The sequence below is a fragment of the Peromyscus eremicus genome, chromosome 17, assembly GCF_949786415.1.
Source record: "Peromyscus eremicus chromosome 17, PerEre_H2_v1, whole genome shotgun sequence".
Lineage (NCBI taxonomy): Eukaryota > Metazoa > Chordata > Mammalia > Rodentia > Cricetidae > Peromyscus > Peromyscus eremicus.
In genome coordinates, this window is record NC_081433.1 from 11,125,941 (window position 1) to 11,144,576 (window position 18,636).

An 18,636-nucleotide genomic window follows, 5' to 3' on the forward strand; every position below is an offset into this window, starting at 1 on the left:
CCTCCTTCTATAGTTCTCTCTATGTATGGTGGGACACCTGGAACCAACATAGTAAGCAAAACCTCAGACATACACCACCACAAGATGAACTGTATTCCTCTTCACCAATATCACTGTCCCTAGCCCACCACACACACATCTGCATGTCACTGGATATCAGGCCTCTGCTTCTTCCATGCACTCTATTGCTTTGGCATTCCCATGTGAGTGAGGTAGGACACCATTTTCTCTTTGTCTGACTCAAGCCTTAGTAACTTCCACAGACACTAGAGCTGTGAATCCTTCCCCTTTCTCCAAGGTGGTCCAACCCAGGAGAACAATGGCTTCTTTCCTTCTAACTTTCATTAACATCTGCATAGAGCAAAAGATCTAATGAGCTGATCTCTGCATTGCAAGATAGATCAAGAGTAGGTGACTCACTGCCAGTCTCTCACAAAGACAGCTCCCATCCAGCAAAGCATAGGTCTCCATGCATGAGGGCTGGTCTCCAGAAGTCACCAGCAGTAATCCAAGACAATGCCATTTGTCATTGTGAGGACATGAACATCTCATGTATTAGCATAATAAGCCACCTTCCTAGTTTATTATGGAGCACGTAGTCAGTTCCATGTTCTTGCTAAACACTTATCAAAAATTCCGCATAGAGACACTAGGACCCACAACCCTGGCAGCTTTACTGGATGTCAGAGTAGTCCTAGGGACCCCAGGGAAGACACTGCCTACCACCCAATAAATCCCTTTAAGTCTGTCCAACAACCCCAGAGTGTACTGCTTCAACCCAGGTCCCATATACCAGCCTACTACTTTTCAGGAAGTCTTTGGCTCTACCAGAGGCAAGGCAGGATCTAGGAACCCTAGGTAAGACATTGCCCACCATCAGCCCCCACTCCTTAAAACCCTCCCCCAAACCTCAGACTTCACCCCTTTCTCTGGGCTCCACAGTAGAGCCCACAATCCTGGCAGCTGTACCAGATACCAGAGTGGTCCTAGGTACCTTAGGGAAGACACCTCCCACTGCTCAATAAATTCCTTTAAGACGGTCCAACAACCTCAGACTGCACCCCCACCCCTGGGCCCATATCCAAACCTACTACTTTGGAAGAAGTCTTCAGCTTCACCAGAGGCTAGACTGGATCTAGGGACCCCAGGCCTACAACTTCAGAAGCAGACTTCAGGTTTACCAGAGCACAGGCTGTATCTAGGGACCCCAGCCTCGGCAACTATACTGGAGGGTAGGCTGGTCCAAGGGACCCAAGGGGCCAGACTAGATCTAGGGTCCCCAGACTGCACCTCCTGCCATCCCTGGGCTCCATATCCTTGACTATAACTTTGGAAGAAGACTTTGGCTTTACCAGTATCCAGGCTGGATGTAGGGATCCCTAGCTTTCAAAACCACAGAGAGGACATCATACTGGACCTGTAGGTGGCCATTTAGGCCAGAAAACCAGAGAGAAAAGAGAAATCAAGAAACAAAATACCAATTCAACAAAAACAAATGCAGGCATCAACACATACACCTATAATCATTGTTAATATTCTAATCTGCCCCTTGAAATCCTGCCCCTTGGGGCCACCCTCTGTCTCGATGTAAGAACCTCATTTTAAGGAAAACCCCTTTCCCTTCCTCTCTCTCCTTGGCTTTTCCTCCCATGAGGTGTTCACCTTTGACTTTTCTCTCTTTCTCTCTTTCTCTCTTCTTCCCCTCTTTCCTATATCATTCTCTTCATCTCTCTATTATAATAAACTCTCCACGTGGATGCAGCACCTGGGTGTGAATGACTTTCCACGCACTGCCACCCCTGCTGCATCTGCCCAGCATGTCTTCCCTCGTGTGTGGGCCCTGGTCCGGCCAGCCTTGGATCCCCCACGTGCATAATTCATAATAATCATCCCAAATCCAGATGCCTAAACACCAGTATAAGAACACAATCAATAGCAGAAAGGGAAATATGGCATCACCAGAGCCCAGCTATCCTACCACATCATGACCCGAAGAATGAAACACAGCTGAAGCACAAGAAAACAACCTAAAAAATGACTTTATGAAGATGATAGAGGTCCTTGGAGAGGATATGAAAAAAATGCCTTAAAGAAACTGAGGAAAAGACAGACAAAAGCTTGGCAGAAATCAATAAATTCCTAAAAGAAAGCCAAGAAAAAAACAAACAGATGAAGGAAACTGTTTAGGAACAGAAAATTGAAATAGAAACAGTAAAGAAAACACAAACCAAGGGAATCCTGGAAATAAGAAATCTGGGTAAGTGAACAGGAGCTAGATGCAAGCATCACCAACAGGATACAACAGATGAAAGAGAGAATCTCAGGCGTTGAAGACACAATAGAGAAAATAGATTCATCAGTCAAAGAAAATGTTAAATCTAGAAAATTCCCAACACAAAACATCCAGGAAATCTGGGACACTATGAAAAGATCAAACATAATAATAAGAGTAGAAAGAAGAAGAAGCCCAGCTCAAAAACTCAAGAGGATATATTTAACAAAATCATGAAAGAAAATTTTCCCAACCTAAACAAGGACATGTCTATAAAGGTACAAGAAGTTTACAGAATATAAAAAAGATTGGATCAGAAAAGAAAATCCCCCTGCCACCTAATACTCAAAATACTAAACGAACAGAACAAAGAAAGAATATTAAAAGTGGCAAGGGAAAAAGGCCAAGAAATGTATAAAGGCAGACCTATTAGAATCTCATCCGACTTCTCAATGAACATCCTAAAATCCAGAAGAGCCCTAGACTGATGTCCTGCATATTCTAAGAACCCACAGATACCAGCCCAGACTAATATACCCAGAAAAACTATCAGCCACCATAGATAGAGAAAACGGGATATTTCATGTCAAAGTCAAATTTAAACCATATCTATCCACAAATCCAGCTCTATATAAGGTACTAGAAGGAAATCTCCAACCCCAGGAAGCTAATTACACCCATAAAAACACGGAAGTAAAAAATCTCACACCAACAAAACCCAAAGAAATGAAACACAGAAACACACACATACACACACTACCACTACCAACACAAAATAAAAATTAATAATCTTTGGTCATTAACATCCCTTAAAATCAATGGAATCAATTCACCAATAAAATGACACAGGCTAATGGAATGTATACAAAAACAGGATTCATCCTCCTGCAGCATACAATAAACACACCTTAACATCAAAGATAGATACTACCTCAGAGTAAAGGATTGAAAAAAAAGAGTTTCCAATCAAATGGGCCTAAGAAGAAAGCTGATATAGCTATCCTAATATCTAACAAAACAGACTTCCAACCAAAATTAATCAAAAGAGATGGAGAAGGGCATTTCATATTTATTGAAGGAAAAACCCACCAAGATGATGTCTCAATTCTGAACATCTATACCCCAAATATAAGGGCACCCACATTTATAAAAGAAACATTACTAAAGCTTACATCACACATAGAACCCCACACAATAATAGTGGAAGTACGTTAACACCCCATTCTCACCAATGGAAAAGTTTGCCTGTCAGAAATTAAATAGAGAAATAATAGCACTAACAGATGGTATTACTCAAATGGACTTAACAGATGTCTGTAGAACATTTCACCCAAACACAAAAGAATGTACCTTATTCTCAGAACCACATGGAACCTTCTCCAAAATTGACCATAGAGTCAACAAAACAAAGAGTTGGTTCTTCAAGAAAATCAACAAAATTGATAAACCCTTATCCAAACTAATTAAAGGCAAAGAAAGAATATCCAAATCAACAAAATCAGAAAGGAAATGGGGGACATAATGACAGACTCTGAGGAAATACAGACAATCATTAGGTCATACTTCAAAAACCTATACTCCACAAAACTGGAAAATCTAAAAGAATTGGGCAAATTTCTTGATAGATGGATACCACTTACCAAAGTTAAATCAAGATCAGATAATTCCTAGTTTTCTGAGGAATCACCACACTGACTTCCAAAGTGGCTGTACAAGTTTGTACTCCAACCAGCAAAGGAGTTTCCTCCTTACTCCACATCCTCTCCAGCATTACTTGTCACTTGTGTTTTTGATATTAGCCCTTCTGATAGATGTAGATGCAATCTCAGAGTCGTTTTGATTTGTGGGCTCATGGAGACTGAATGGACAACCAGGGAGCCTGCACTCTGCATATATGTTACAGTTGTATAGCTTGGTTCTCTTGTGGAACTTCCCAAAATGGGAATAGGGGATGTCTCTGACCCTTTTACTGGTCTTTGGGACCCTACCCCTCATTCTGGGTCACCTTGCTCAGCCTTAATACATAGGGAGGTGCTTAGTCTTACTCAATAAGCCATGTTTTGTTGATATCCATTGAAGACCTGCCCTTTCCTAAACAGATATAGAGGGGGAGTGGATTAGGGTGTGAGAACCCAGAGGGTTTGGAGGAAGGACTGGGAGGAGAGGAGAGAAGGAAAACTGTGGCCAGGATGTAAAATAAATAAGTAAATAAATTTGTTAAAATAATTTAAAGTTAGAGCCAAGGCTTGTGCTTGTGTTAGAAGAGGCCTGATTCACATTGGAATAAAGGGAGGGTTATCCTCAGGACAAGATTCCACTCAGCTAAGCTTCCAACCTGTGAAAGGAAAAGGCCTAATGAATTTTCTGTTACCAAAAACCAACAACAAAGAAAATCTGCTGTAAATGTGATTCATGGGGGGGCAGAGTCCATCCCAAGTGGGCCGCCTAACTTGGCAGCATCATCCACATGGTTCTGGCTTTAGAGTCGTGAAGGATACAGGAGGAGTAAGGAGGCTGTAAAATCTTCCTCTAAGGTTAAGGAGAGCCACTGAAGCCAGGCTATGTGGGCCAGGGCAGGCCTTGCATGAAAGCCCTGAGAGGATTAGAGGCCCTGACAGGTCATTCTGTGAAGCTGTGAAACTGAAGCCTGGGTTGTGTTGCATACACAAGATGTTGAATGCTAGAACCATGAGGTATCTGCCAAGGACATCTGAAGACAGGGAGTAGAACCAGCCCAAGAGAGAAAGAAGTATGTTGTCTTCAGCAAAACTGGAAGGAAAGAGTCATCTAAACCCTTTGATATCAGACATGGAGTTACAAGATGCATGGTTTACTCTATGGGGTTTTGGTCTTGCTTTGGTTCAGTATTTCCTCACTATGTCCCATCCCTCCCTTTTGGAAAAGTGGTATATAATCTGTGCCATCATATTTTGAAGTGTGCAATTTATATTTTGATTTTACAGGGTGTTACAGTTAAGAGCTTAGAAGTCCTAAGAAATCTCAGAAGAGACTCTGGACTTTTAAATGGTGTTGTGACTGAAAGCCCATAGGGATCTTTGAAGTTGAACTAAATGCATTTTGCATTATGATATGGCCATGAGCCTATGGGGGCCAGGAAATGGAATGTGGTGATGTGAATGAGAATGGCCCCCATAGGCTCATATGCTTGACTACTTGGTCCCTAGTTGGTGGAAGGATGAGGGGTGTGCCTTTGTTGGAGCAAGGGGGTAACTGGGGGGTGGGCTTTGGTGTTTCAAAAGGCTCCTGTTATTTCTAGTGTGTTCTCTGCTTCCTGCTTGTAGATCAGGATGTAAAGTCTCAGCCATTCTTGCCACCATGTCTTAGCTCCACCACTGTAGACTTAAACTCTCTGAAACTGTAAGCCCAATTAAATGCTTTCTTTTATAAGTTGAAACAAAAAATATCCCATACAGAAACCAGGTTGGGGATCAAATACACACACACACACACACACACACACACACACACACACACACACACAGTGCTAAATCAGCAGTTGTTGCCCCCATTCAAACCCGCTCAAGACTCCCTGCCATTCTCTTTCTCCTCTGCCTCATTTTCATTTGCATAGATAGGAAGCATCCCTAATACAGTTCAGGAAGTGGTGCCACAGGAGCATATAACACAATTCAGGAGTGACTTGGGCTCATTTATCTTCTATGGGTATGGTGGTATTGTGTTCCCCGAAATATTGTGCACGCTAATAAATTTATCTGGGGTCAAAGAACAGAACAGCCACTAGATACAGAGGCTAGAAAATGATGGCACACACACCTTTAATCCTAGCATTCCAGAGGCAGAAATCCCTCTGGAATCTCTGTGAGTTCAAGGCCACATTGGAAACAGCCAGGCGTGGTAACACATGCCTTTAATCCCAAGAAATGAGCCTTTAATCCCAGGGAGTGATGGCAGAAAGCAGAAAGATGTATAAGGTGTGAAGACCAGAAACAAGAAGCATTTGGCTGGTTAAGCTTTTAGGCTTCTAGCACAGTTCAGCTGAGATTCATTCTGGATGAGGACTGAAAGGCTAAGTCTGAGGAAACAGGATCAGCTGGGGAACTGGCAAGGTGAGGTAGCTGTGGCTTGTTCTGCTTCTCTGATCTTCCAGCATTCACCCCAATACCTGGCTTCAGGTTTGATTTTATTAATAAGACTCTTTAAGATTCCTGCTACATATGGGTGCTAGTTTAATCTAAAAGCCACCTAGCCCATTCCCTTTTCTTCACTCACTGGATAGAAATGTAAAAACCAGCCAGCCATATTTTATAAGAGCTATGTGTAACAGTCATCTGTGGCTGTTCAAAAGGGCCCTATCCACAATCACAGCCATCACCCAGACACTCTGAAATGTCACCTAGAAAGTAGGTGCCTCTCATGCTGACCTACCCATCCCAAATTTTCAGCTGTTCTCCACAGTGGTCAGGAGGAATTGCTACTAATGGAAACTGGCTTCAGAAGTGAGATGAGCACAAGAAATAAAAGCAGTGCTCTAGTTCAAGGCCAAAGTCAAGAGTGTGGTGACTTATGAGCCATACACAGATCTGTCCTCCATTTTTACCCCATCACCTACATTAGTCAGAAACATCTTCCTCTAAAACAGTGTGTCACAACCTGTGGGTCATGATCTCCTTGGGGGGGGTCATATTTCAGATATCCTGCGTATCAGATATTTATAATTCACAGTAGTAGCAAATTCACAGTTATGAGATAGCAGTGACATAATTTTATGGTTGAGAGTCACCATAACATAAACTGTAATAAAGGGTGCATTGTTAGGAAGGTTGAAAACCACAGCTCTAAACATTTGCCAAATCAGCATTTCAGTAATTAAATAGACAATTTCAATACAGAGAAAAAATAACACTTGCCATTAGATTGAAAATGCAGGTGCCTGGAAAAAGGTCTACACTGACACAAATATCTGAACCAGTATGGTTGCTGTGGTGATCTCCCTTCCAGTGTCTGAAAGTGAGGTGAGTGTTGACCCTCTTCATCCAAATCCTTGGATAGCAAGCTGAGACCAGGCCACACGTTCTAGGACTCTGAATGGCACCTGTGTCTCTGTTTCAGCAGGTAGATGTTTCATGTTCCATAGCACAGGCTGCATCATGCTATCCCAGGGACTTCTGCACACAGAACTGCTCACCGCCCCAGCTCATTGCTTCCTTACTGTTTTTCTCAGGACATTATCTGAAGGAGGCCAAAGAAGGGGTGATACTTTTGCACAGGGAACTAAATGAGCCACCCTTATTGCTCCCAACTTCTGCTTATATACAGAATCTGTAGTAAACAGACAACACGGAGAGGCTTCCAAATATGAGCTTTTTACATTACAGAACACTTTTGGTATCAAACACTGATTTTCAAATACAAGCCCTGCATGATAGCATCATCATGTGTTCCTAATATCTTCTTACGAACGACATAAACTGTGCATCCAGTGATTACTGATATTGCTTGCACATCAGATACTTATGAGGGCTTAGCCTACTGATAGTTAAGATACACATAGTAGTCACATCCACAGACATAGAAAGTGGGACAGTGAGTGTGAGCTGTATGTGGGATGACACTTTGTTTTAGGAGTACAGTGTCAATTTTGCTAGAGAAAGGGGATTCTGAACAAGAGTGTTGGTGAGGGTCGTGCAGTTCTGGGAATAAGTTTAATGGCACACACTTCAAAAGAAAGTGGTGAGCATTATATTTACCACAATATTTAAAACTTTCAAAACCCCTAGTACCCACACCTTCTCCAATTAAGCTGAGACAGTTGGCAGTTGGATTGTGTCTAACTGGAAGGATCAAAACGGTGAGAATAAGTTACGGCCTTTTCCTATGAAGTACAGACCAAAGACCACTAACTCTGCCAGACTCTTTCTTAATTTCTGGCAGAAGAATAGAGGAAAACAGAATTAATAATCAGAGACCCTGAAGGGTTTTAAGAGGAAACTAAGAAGCAAGGAGATTGGCCCTAACCAAATTTACTGAATAGTGATGTAGGAGTCCAAGCTTTTATACTATAAAGTCAGTACCTCTTCTAGGTGTCCTGGAACCTGATAACACACATGCTTCCTCTGGCCCCAAAGGTCATTGGTGTTTCTGAATAGCGTCATGTAAGTTTTATAGACTCTTATTCTTATATAGATATGGAAGAATAGCTAAGAGTTAGGGTCCCATCTGAGAAGAGAAATGATCATGTTTTCTATTTCACCTCATTTTTTTTTTTTACATGATGAACCCAGAAACAGAGACTACTGTATACTCCCATTGGAGGAGTTGTCCTCAGACCAGGGCTTCTAATGATGATGATGGAATCAAATAATTAGTTTATCAGCTGTCTTTTTCATTTCAAAGCTAACAGATTAATGCATGCTTAAGTAATGGTTATACAACCCCACATATATATACACAAAATAATGCCACTTTTACAAACACCAAAAGGCGAAGAACGTCTGAGAATCTCCTCACCCTCAGTCACGGGAGCAGCCTTTGACAGATGAATTACATCTGAAACATTCTCAATGTGCCCTTTGTTAGAGATACACAAAGGTTTCCCAGGGCAAGGAGGACAACATGGCAATGGTACCTCTCCAAGCAGTCCTTAAAGATGGACTGTCACTCTTCAGAGGAACAGTAATCTTTGGCAAATGCTTTCCCTAGGCTTGTTTCGTTTCTTAGCAACCACAAGTTTCTAGAAAGCTACATGCTTGCCTCCTAGGGAGGCCATAGAAATGTGTTGTATCCTTCAATTATTTTCTAATCCTGAAGACATTTTGGTGCAGGGAAGGGGCATTCTTGTTGCAGACTCAAAAACAGATTTTAAAGTCTACAGACAACTCTACCAAGCTGGTTCTATTTGCACAGAATGATGAGCCAGGCCCCACATCACTTCCTTTTCTGTTCCACTAGTTAACAGAGTAGCAAAGAAACCATTTGCTGACACAGGCAGTGGCTGGAGCAATAACACTTGAGTTTTGAAAAATAAGGACAGCTCTTTGACTGAGTCCTATTTTCAAACACTGAGTGAAGATGGATGAGAGAAAAGGAGGCAAATCTCTTCCAAGCAGAGCCCGGGCCAGAGATGAACCAACCTAAGGCTTCCGAGTTTATTAAGCTTTGAAAAAAGTCTTAATTGTAACCTATAAGAGTCTTCTTTTACTAGTAAGTTGATTTTTTAATTGATAAGGATAATGGAAAGTAGACTGAACTATCAATGTCCTTTAATGACAGTATAGCATTACCTTTCCCCTCTTATTATTAAGATGAACAATGCTGTATGTAAATAATCTGCAGGTAGCACACAGGTGCAGAGGCCCATCTCTGTGTATCCACACAGTAGCTCTCTCGTACAGAATGAAGATGGTCCTGAAAAATTACCCATGGATAAAAAGTCTGCATCCTGTGCTGACATTTATCACTGCCTTACAATATGTAAATATGTAACTCGTTTAAAAGTGAAAGTGAATGATTTAATAAGTAATTACCAAATGTTCACTGTGAGCCCCACGCTGGGTCCCACACTGAGAAAGTGATAATGAATGACAAAGCTGTCCTCTTTATGGAGGTTACACCCTTGTTAGGGGAAAGAAGCCAGCACCATGCTAGTTAAACTTGTAAACAAAAGCACACATAGACTTGTCAATGGTGGTCAGTGCTAGGACGGCCCCGGGGAGTATAGGAGAGGTAAAGAAGGACAAAGGGTCATCCTCAGGTGGCAGGATAGGGCCCTGAATGGGAGCAAAGGATACAGGGCTTGTATCATAAGGTCAGATAGGAAGCCACATCCCTTAGGTCTGTTGGGAGGGTAGGGAGGGAAGAGTCACAGGAACACAGAGGCTCTAAAGGGATAATCATGATTACATAGCAGACGGAGATTCGTCTGTGCACTCTGCTCCTATCTCATAAGTACAACTGAATTTTCCCTTATGAGGAGTTAAAATGGGAAGACATCAAAAGAATCAATAGAGTAACAAGTAGGAGAGGTAACAAAATTATGCCTGTTTATACAACGCCAAGGCCTTAAGCTGAGCAAAGGGTTTCATACCTATAACCCCAACACTGAGATGATGAAATAGGAGGATCACTGCAAGTTAAAGGCCAGCTAGAAATACACAACGGGGCTGTCTCAAAAACAAACAAAACCAACACTAAGTCCTGTTTTTCGCCTCTCCAGATTCACTTCCTGGAGGGAGAACAATAATGTCCCACAGGACAAGCAAACAATAAGAACGTGAGGATTTTGTCTCACAGCACAGTGGCACTTCTCTCACCCCCTCCCCCCTTACTTAAAAAATAATTCAGGGACAGATTTAGTGGGAATCAGTGTTCATGGGAAAAATGTTGAACTTGTCCCCTGGCTGAGAGACTCTATGGGTTCTTTACAGAGGTGCAGAGGGAAGAGAACATCATGGCAATGCTGGAGTTACTCTAAGCACCATCACTATATGCCACATGGAAAGGAACAAGGAACACAGCCTTCTCTGGCCACGGACGTGACCAACATCTCATCAAAAAAGGGGTTGACTTGTTTCATTCTCATGGATCATGTCTGTTCTCCTTTACATGCCTCAATTTCTCCTTCCATCTGATAGCAACAGATCCCATCCACTATAGGCAACTTTGTAAAGAACAGTTAAAAAATAAAGGGAAGACTCGAAGTTATACCATGGAGTTAAAGTAGTGCTTATTATGTATTGGAAGAGAAATTATTAGCACATTAACACATTCCCATCAGTTCTAAATCATATATGACCTTTTGGTCATAATTTCACTCTGCCAATCTCCAAACTTCTTTTTTAGTATAGGTCATAGTTTTTTTTTTTTTTTTTTTTTTTTGTAAAGAGTCATTAATCCATTCCCTGACCAGTAGTGGCTAACTTAATTGGCTTAACACAGTACTAATGAGGCTGTGATCACATATCCCTAGGGACAGGCTTGTTAACTTTGGTTTAATCCAATTCAACAGAAAATAAAAGTGTCTACCATGACTTGGGCACAGCAATAAGAGATAAAATCAATAAGGCCTGTCCCCTTCCCTTCGGGACCTCATGATTTAACAAAACTCTAGCAACACAAGTAAGTGTCATAGGCATACAGATGCTGGGAAGGCTGACTGGGTAGGCTGTAGAGAGCTGGGGTGAGAGTTCTTTGAATCAGGGAGGGAATAGCTGAGTGGGGAGGGAGAACAGGAGCCTGCACAGAGCCATGTTCCATTTTACAAAATGAACAGCCATCCTAAGAAAAGCATGGGGGTATTTTGCAATTTTGTTACTCTAAGATCCTTGTCTCTCTCCATGTGAGCTGTCTCTATACTACATGTGGCAAGAGTCATGGATACAGGGGGTGTGGGCCAGGCTGTGAGGAGCTATAGACAGCCATGCTGGGTAATTGTGGGACTCTGAAATTAAAACAGGAGACAGAAACTGAAGAATGGTGATTATGCTGGACTGTGAGCTCAGGAATCTGGTTCCAGGCAGCCCAGAGTGGTGTTCAGGAGAGTTCCCTAGGTGAAATACTGGAATTGCTGAGGAGCTGTGGACTCAGAACATTCAGGGAGATCCCTTTGTTCAGTTTTCCTTCTTTTACCTATGATAAACATTTTCTAAAATTTAGATTAGGAACCATATACACAAATAACCTGTCCCACTGTGCATGGGAATGTAAAGCCCTGCTCAGGTGGCAGTCACAACAGTGTATGCTTTCAGTAACCCTTCCCTTTCAATAGTAAGTGTGTTTGTTGCTTGGGATACAGGGCTGAAGGTAGGACCTCCTCCCAACATGGCTGCTTTGTGAAATTTTACACCCGTGGAACACAGTGGTCCATCAAGGTCACTATGAAAAAGAAAATGTAGTTACTATAGTCACCACTGTTTAGAAAGAACTAGTGTTGATAGAGGCTTGCCATCATCAAGATCCAGCAGCAAGTCCTAGATAAGACATGATCTTGCCACAACAATCCTTAAAGTTTAAAGATTCTATTTGTAAGGGCTGGGGCTCTACCTTAGTGGTAGAGCCCTTGCCTTGCCTGAGTCCCAAGGTATCAATTCATCTCCGCTACAACTGAAGAAGAAGAAGAAGAAAAAAAAACATGCACAGAAAGATAGAGTATAGTAGCAGGGACACATAATCTCAGCACTTTGAGAGGCTGAGGCATGAGAGTAACTACAAGTTCAAGGCCAACCTGGCCTTACACCTAGACCCTGTGTCAAAAACAAAACAGCAAAAATCAAGGCTCACCCTAATAGTTGCATGTTAACTTATTCTGAAAGAACCTATTCACTGAGCTAGCTTAGGGAGTTTATGCACATCCTGGTACTGCAGAGGCTGAGGCAGGTGAGTGATGAGTTTGAGACTAGTTTGGGCTTAACATCAAGATTTAATCTCAAAGCAAAAAAAAAAAAAAAAATCAAACAAATGAATTAAAAACAAATAAACAACTAACAACAATAGCACCCAGGGACTATGGATGAAGGTCATGATAGGGTGCTTGCCTAGCATATGCAGAGTTCTAAGTTCTAGCCCAGCAATGAGGGAAAGAGTGGGGGTGGGGGTGGGAGCTGGGTGTAGTGCAGTTGGTAGAGTCCTTGCTTAGAAGGCATGAAGGCCCAGGTCAAATTCCCATCAGTGAAAATGAAATTATTTTAAAAAGTGATGATAATTGCACTTGTGCACATAGAGGAGTTATGTTCTCCTCAGGACGGGAACTACACAGACAACAGAGGCCAGGATCCTCCCCTAACACAACACCTTCTTTCCTACATCAATCTCACTCATAATTCCTCGCTTTTAATGAATATACTTTGTCTTTTAGACAGTGGTCAATGCTAACAAATACTTTGGAAACTTTCCTCCCACAGACTTAATTCAAACAGGAAAGCTTTGTGTTAGGCTCCATTAACTGAATAATTTATTGATAACCCTGGAATTAATATTTAGATTGCCTTAAGAAAACCACAAAGGTTTCCAGGGAAACAATAATAATTCAAACAAAACTAGAAGACAGATACTTTATCATCTTAATAAAGTAAGGCCTCTTCAAACAAAAAGCAGCTCCAAATTACATATAATTATAGTAGCATAGGCTACAATTGAGTCCAGCTCATCTTGACCACATCAGACATTCATCCGTATTATATAATAGTCATTAGTATTGGTTATAAGAATTTAGAAAGAACTGAACTGATTTCTACTAAAAGAGCTGCTAAAATTATAAAATAATGAAGAATATCCCCTTTCTGTTGTAAACATCAGCAGGGTAGGAAACCTGTGGACTAGCTGCCTTCACATCTCACTTCATCCAAGACTCAAGGCATCTTTTCTGGGCCAGGGTGCATCAGTTTGTGTGTGAACACACATGGGTTCTCCAGATGCATGGAAAACAGACAGCAAGTATCATCAATAAATGCAGGTCATGTGCATCTGACGCCAGTGGTCACTGCACAATGACAACTCAGGGTACCAATGACCTTCAATTCAATTCCACCCAACTTTCCTTACAATGGAACACACGTCTGAATAGTGACTTTTCAGTCCTGGGCTGTGGAGACCCAGCTTGCAGGCCTAGGCATCTCTTTTCATGGAGTGACCCATTGATCCTCGAATAAAGACCCTTTCAGGGGATCTGTAAAATCAAAGCTCTTGTAAATCAACATAAAGACGTAACAGGATCTTTCTATTGTGTTGCCAGATGGTGAATGCAGCACTCAAGCAAGGACAGTGTGCCTTACACAGAAAAGGCCAAGGCCACCTAAGAAAGTCCCCTATAAAGCAAGAATAGTTTGGGATTTTACTGTATATATCCATTGAATCCACAGTGCCTCTCCAGTGCAGATTGAGATCTCAGGGGTGTCAGTCATGAGGACAAAGACATACGTGATTGACATCCGAGCCAGTGGCTGATTGCCTATCCACTGAGTGCCTTTTTATCTGGATGACTGACAAATGGTGATTGATAAGATTATACTTTTCATCAGAAATTTTTATTAAAATGTATCTTTAACTTCAAAAAAACATTATATTTGTTGCCAATGATGAAGTAAAGTTGTCTAACAAAAACTGAGCAATTCTGAAGCCCTATCTATTACCATTAGTTTGACAGATTCCCAGTGCTTAAAGATGTTTCCAATGAGACACTTCAGTATTAATGAGTGTGATTTCAGAATGGGAAATATTACTGACAACTGGAAACAGGGACAGAGGTGGTGGGTGGTACAGAACTATGTGGGAATTCATAACCCTCTATTACTCCTAGCACTGGAAACAACATGTTTTTATAGAAAAAAAATTCTTTTCAAGGTAACTTAGAAGAAATGTTTAATAGGAACTAATATATTCTTAGCACTAATGTAGTATTAATAAATTTACAAATGTATGTGAGTGTTTTGCCTGCATGTACATGCACCAGAGGGAAAGAAGATCTGATACCCTCTTTCTGAGTTCTGAAGGCAGCAGACATGTACATGGTATAAATACATACATGCAAGCAAAATGCTCATACATATAAAATAAAATACAAATAAGTTTAGTATTTGAAATATGGTATATACACATAGTGGAATTTTATGAAGCCATAAGGAAAAGTGAAATTATCAAAACTGCAGGAAAGTGGAAGCCGTCAGATATGATTACATTAAGCAAGATAATCCAGACTCAGAAGGAAAAATCTACACGTTCTCTCTTACATGCATATGTGTGTGTGTGTGTAGTTATAAAACTAGAAAGGGGACCACAAAGGCAGATAAAGAGTTGCCCAGGAAATAAAATGGTAGTAATATAACACTGCAACATGAAAACAAAATTTCTCTGAGAGGGAAGGTACAAAGTGGTATTGAAGAACGGATGCAGATGAAGACAGGAGACTCAACACAAAACGGACTATGATTGAAAACTCCACAACAAAATCTAATATGTTATATGCTAATTAAAAAATGAAAATTACTATGTATAGAAATGTTAATTGGACACATTGTAATAACTCAAGGTTAAACTGTAGAAAATGCTATGGAAAGTTTTGTGTCCGTATGTTTTGCCAAATGAATGAAAATTTAAAATTCTCTGAAAGATATAAACTATAAACAGTTAACAAAAGGAGATGTGTGTATGAAGGAACTGTTGAGTCAGTGGCTGAAGACCTTTCTTGAGAAAACCTCTCTCCTGGTTCATTGGTAAATCTCCTCAGCATTTAAGAAAAAGCCAATACCAAGTACGAACAAACTGTTCTAGAATATTCTAGATGAAAGATTTCCCAATTAATTTTTATATGGTAAGTATTACTGTGACAGTACAACCAGACAAAATCCTTATAGGATTATACATCATGAAACTGTGTGTCAGAGATGTGTAAAGTTTTAGAAAGTGAAATCTAACAAAATGGAAGCAAAATAATGTCAGGTGGTGCACATAGCCCACAGGCAAATGCTTGTCTGGCATGCATGAGACTCCCTTTCCTTCCACAACACCAAAAAAAGACAGGATGCCTTAATTTTAGCACCAAATCTGATATCGATACATTAGAAATCAATGTATTAACACATTATATTAGCAATTTAAGCAGGTAAGCCAAGATAATCTCTATAGATGTAGAAAAGAGTTTTCACAGAATCTTGTATCTGTTTGTGTTAAAAAAAAGTTCCAGACAAATACAAAATAGATCACTACATCCTTGACTCAATAAAGGTCACCATGGAAAACTTAGAGCTGAAATCACACTCTCGACCAAAATCGGAATTCCTTCCTTTTCAACTTGAGAATAAAGAAGCCATAGATAATGCCCATTTCCAAGCAACCTTGTAATAAGGTTCAAGGCTGCTCATTCAGGCAAGACAAAGAAATATACAAGTGGAAAGCGAAAGTCTTTTTTCCTTGAAATGTTGTCTGGCAATAAAGTCCTATGAAATCTCAAAATAAAATCAAAATACTCTTCAGATTTCATTTCTAGCCATTTCCAAAGTCTTGGTTGTTGCACTCTTGGAGAAATGTGAACAACACAGAGACCTGGGGAAACTAAGACACTAAAACAGAGGATTGTGGGTATCCTCTAGAAGCAGATTCTGTCTTCCTTCCATGACTGCCCCAGCTTGCACACTTGCTTTCCACTGCCCCAGGTCAGGCAATTAATATCACAACATAAAACACAGTTCAACTTTGAAATTTGAACACTTTAAATGTTCAATGTCTTCTTAAAAATCCATGGATTTTTAAATCTCTTAATTATGACTCTTCTGTAAAGTAATAATAATGATGATGATGATGGTGGTGATGATGGTGATATTAATTTACATACATTCCTTGTCTAAGACAGAAGAACCAGGACTCAGTTACAATCTGATCAAAGAATGAACCCAATAGCATAAACAGCCCACTGTGAAGCATCTGGGACTCAATGATGGTCTTCTGGGCTTCACAGAGGCTGGGTTGATTTGGTGCTCTCCATCTCTGCCCTCTGCAACAGACACAGCCTATCATGCAAGCTCAGGTTGACTTCCCTCTAAACCTTGTCTTTGGGGTTGTCTTGTGACTCTGGCATCTCCCTTTTGCTGCAGTCTCTATGGAAATGGAGACTGCCCCTCTATCAGTAGCCATTCTGGCCTCTATTCAGAGAGATGCTGACCCTGCCACATAGTGACAAGCCTCAGCTACACACCATGACCTCTTTACGCTTTTAAACCAGTACCATAGGGGGCATAGTATCTACCAAGCTGCTGCCTCGTACCTCTCTAGACCACGGCTTCTTTGTGTTGACCTTGAAATACTTGTGACAAGACTTGGCCTCAATGATGCTGGCATCTTATTATTCACAGGTGATTCCTCTATCTCTTCTGACAAGTGCCTATAGTCCCATTGAAGCACAGGTTTCACCTCTACAGATGGTTGATACAAAATAGCACATGAACAGCCCCGGCAGAGTATTTGCTTACCACTGAGCCTTCATAAGCTAGGCCTCAATCATGTGTGCCTCTCTGAACAATTGTATATTCTGAGCTTCTGCTGTTGTTCATTAAGCTCTGAGTTCAGGTCAAAGTTCCAAACCCTTTCACAATACTCCCTGCGCTGGCTAGTTCTATGTCAACTCGACACAAGATAGAGTTATCTGAAAGGAGGAAAACTCAATTGAGAAAATGCCTCCACAAGATAAGGCTGTGGGGCATTTTCTTAATTAGTGATTGATCAGGGAAGATCCAGCCTGTTGTGGGTGGTGCCATCCCTAGGCTGGTGGTCCTGGGTTCTATAAGAAAGCAAGCTAAGCAAGCCAGGGGGAGTAAGCCAGTAAGTTCCTGCCTCCAGGTTCCTGGCCTGTTTGAGTTCCTGTCCTGACTTCCTCAGATATGATCTGGAAATGTAAGCCAAGGACACCCTTTCTTCCCAACTTGGCTTTTGTCATGGTATTTCATTTCATCATCACAGCAATAGGAACCCAAACTAAGACACTCTCCGAAACAGCATAATCAAGTCCAGCCAAGCAAAACCCCATTATTTCCACCCTAGTTCCCTTTTTGTTGATGTGATAAAACACTGACAAAATCAACCAATGGGAGTGGGGGTACAGGATGGTTGAGGAAAGGGTTTATTTGGCTTACGGATTATGGTACACCATCATGGAGGTAAGTCAGCGAAGGAATTTGAGGCAGGAACCTGGATGCAGGACCTGATGTAGAGGCCATCAAGGGGTTCTGCTTATAGGCTTGCTTCCCATGGATTGCTCATCTTGCTTTCTTATATAGACCACCAGCCCAGGAGCGGCATCATCATTAGTGAAGTGGACTCTCCCCCATCAATAATTGATGGAGAAAATACCCACAGACCTGCCTACAGTTCAAACTGGTGGAGGCAATTGCTCGATTGAGATTCCTTCATCCCATATGACTCTAACTTGTTTCCAGTCAACAGCAACAATGACGACAAAAAACCAGCAAAATTAAATATATGTTATATATTATATAAATATGTAAATATATATATAAATATATGAATAAAAATCACTGGCCCAGTCTCTGCTCAGAGAAGTGTTATCTAAACCTCTGAGAGAGGGAGAGAGAGAGAGAGAGAGAGAGAGAGAGAGAGAGAGAGAGAGAGAGAGGGAGAGAGAGAGACAGAGACAGACAGGATGGGAGGAAGAGGCCCAGGCACCCTCATTCAATAAGGCTCCCAATTTCTCCTTCAACAACCTATACCACTTTGGGACTTTGCTAGATGTGGCATCTTGACCTTAGATTTACCAGACTGGGACATGAAATAAACCTTTCCTGAAAACTCACCCAGTCTACAGCACTGTGTAGCTGGTGACAGAAATTCTAGTGATACCATCAACTCGGTGACAGCCACCCCACAGACAAGCATCCTGCTTC

General features: G+C 41.3%; 1 protein-coding gene across 1 annotated transcript in view; it reads right to left on the reverse strand.

Moving 5' to 3' along the window:
- The window catches only part of Csmd1 (CUB and Sushi multiple domains 1), a 1,274,530-nt gene that overhangs the window by 462,638 nt on the left and 793,256 nt on the right, over positions 1-18,636 (reverse strand).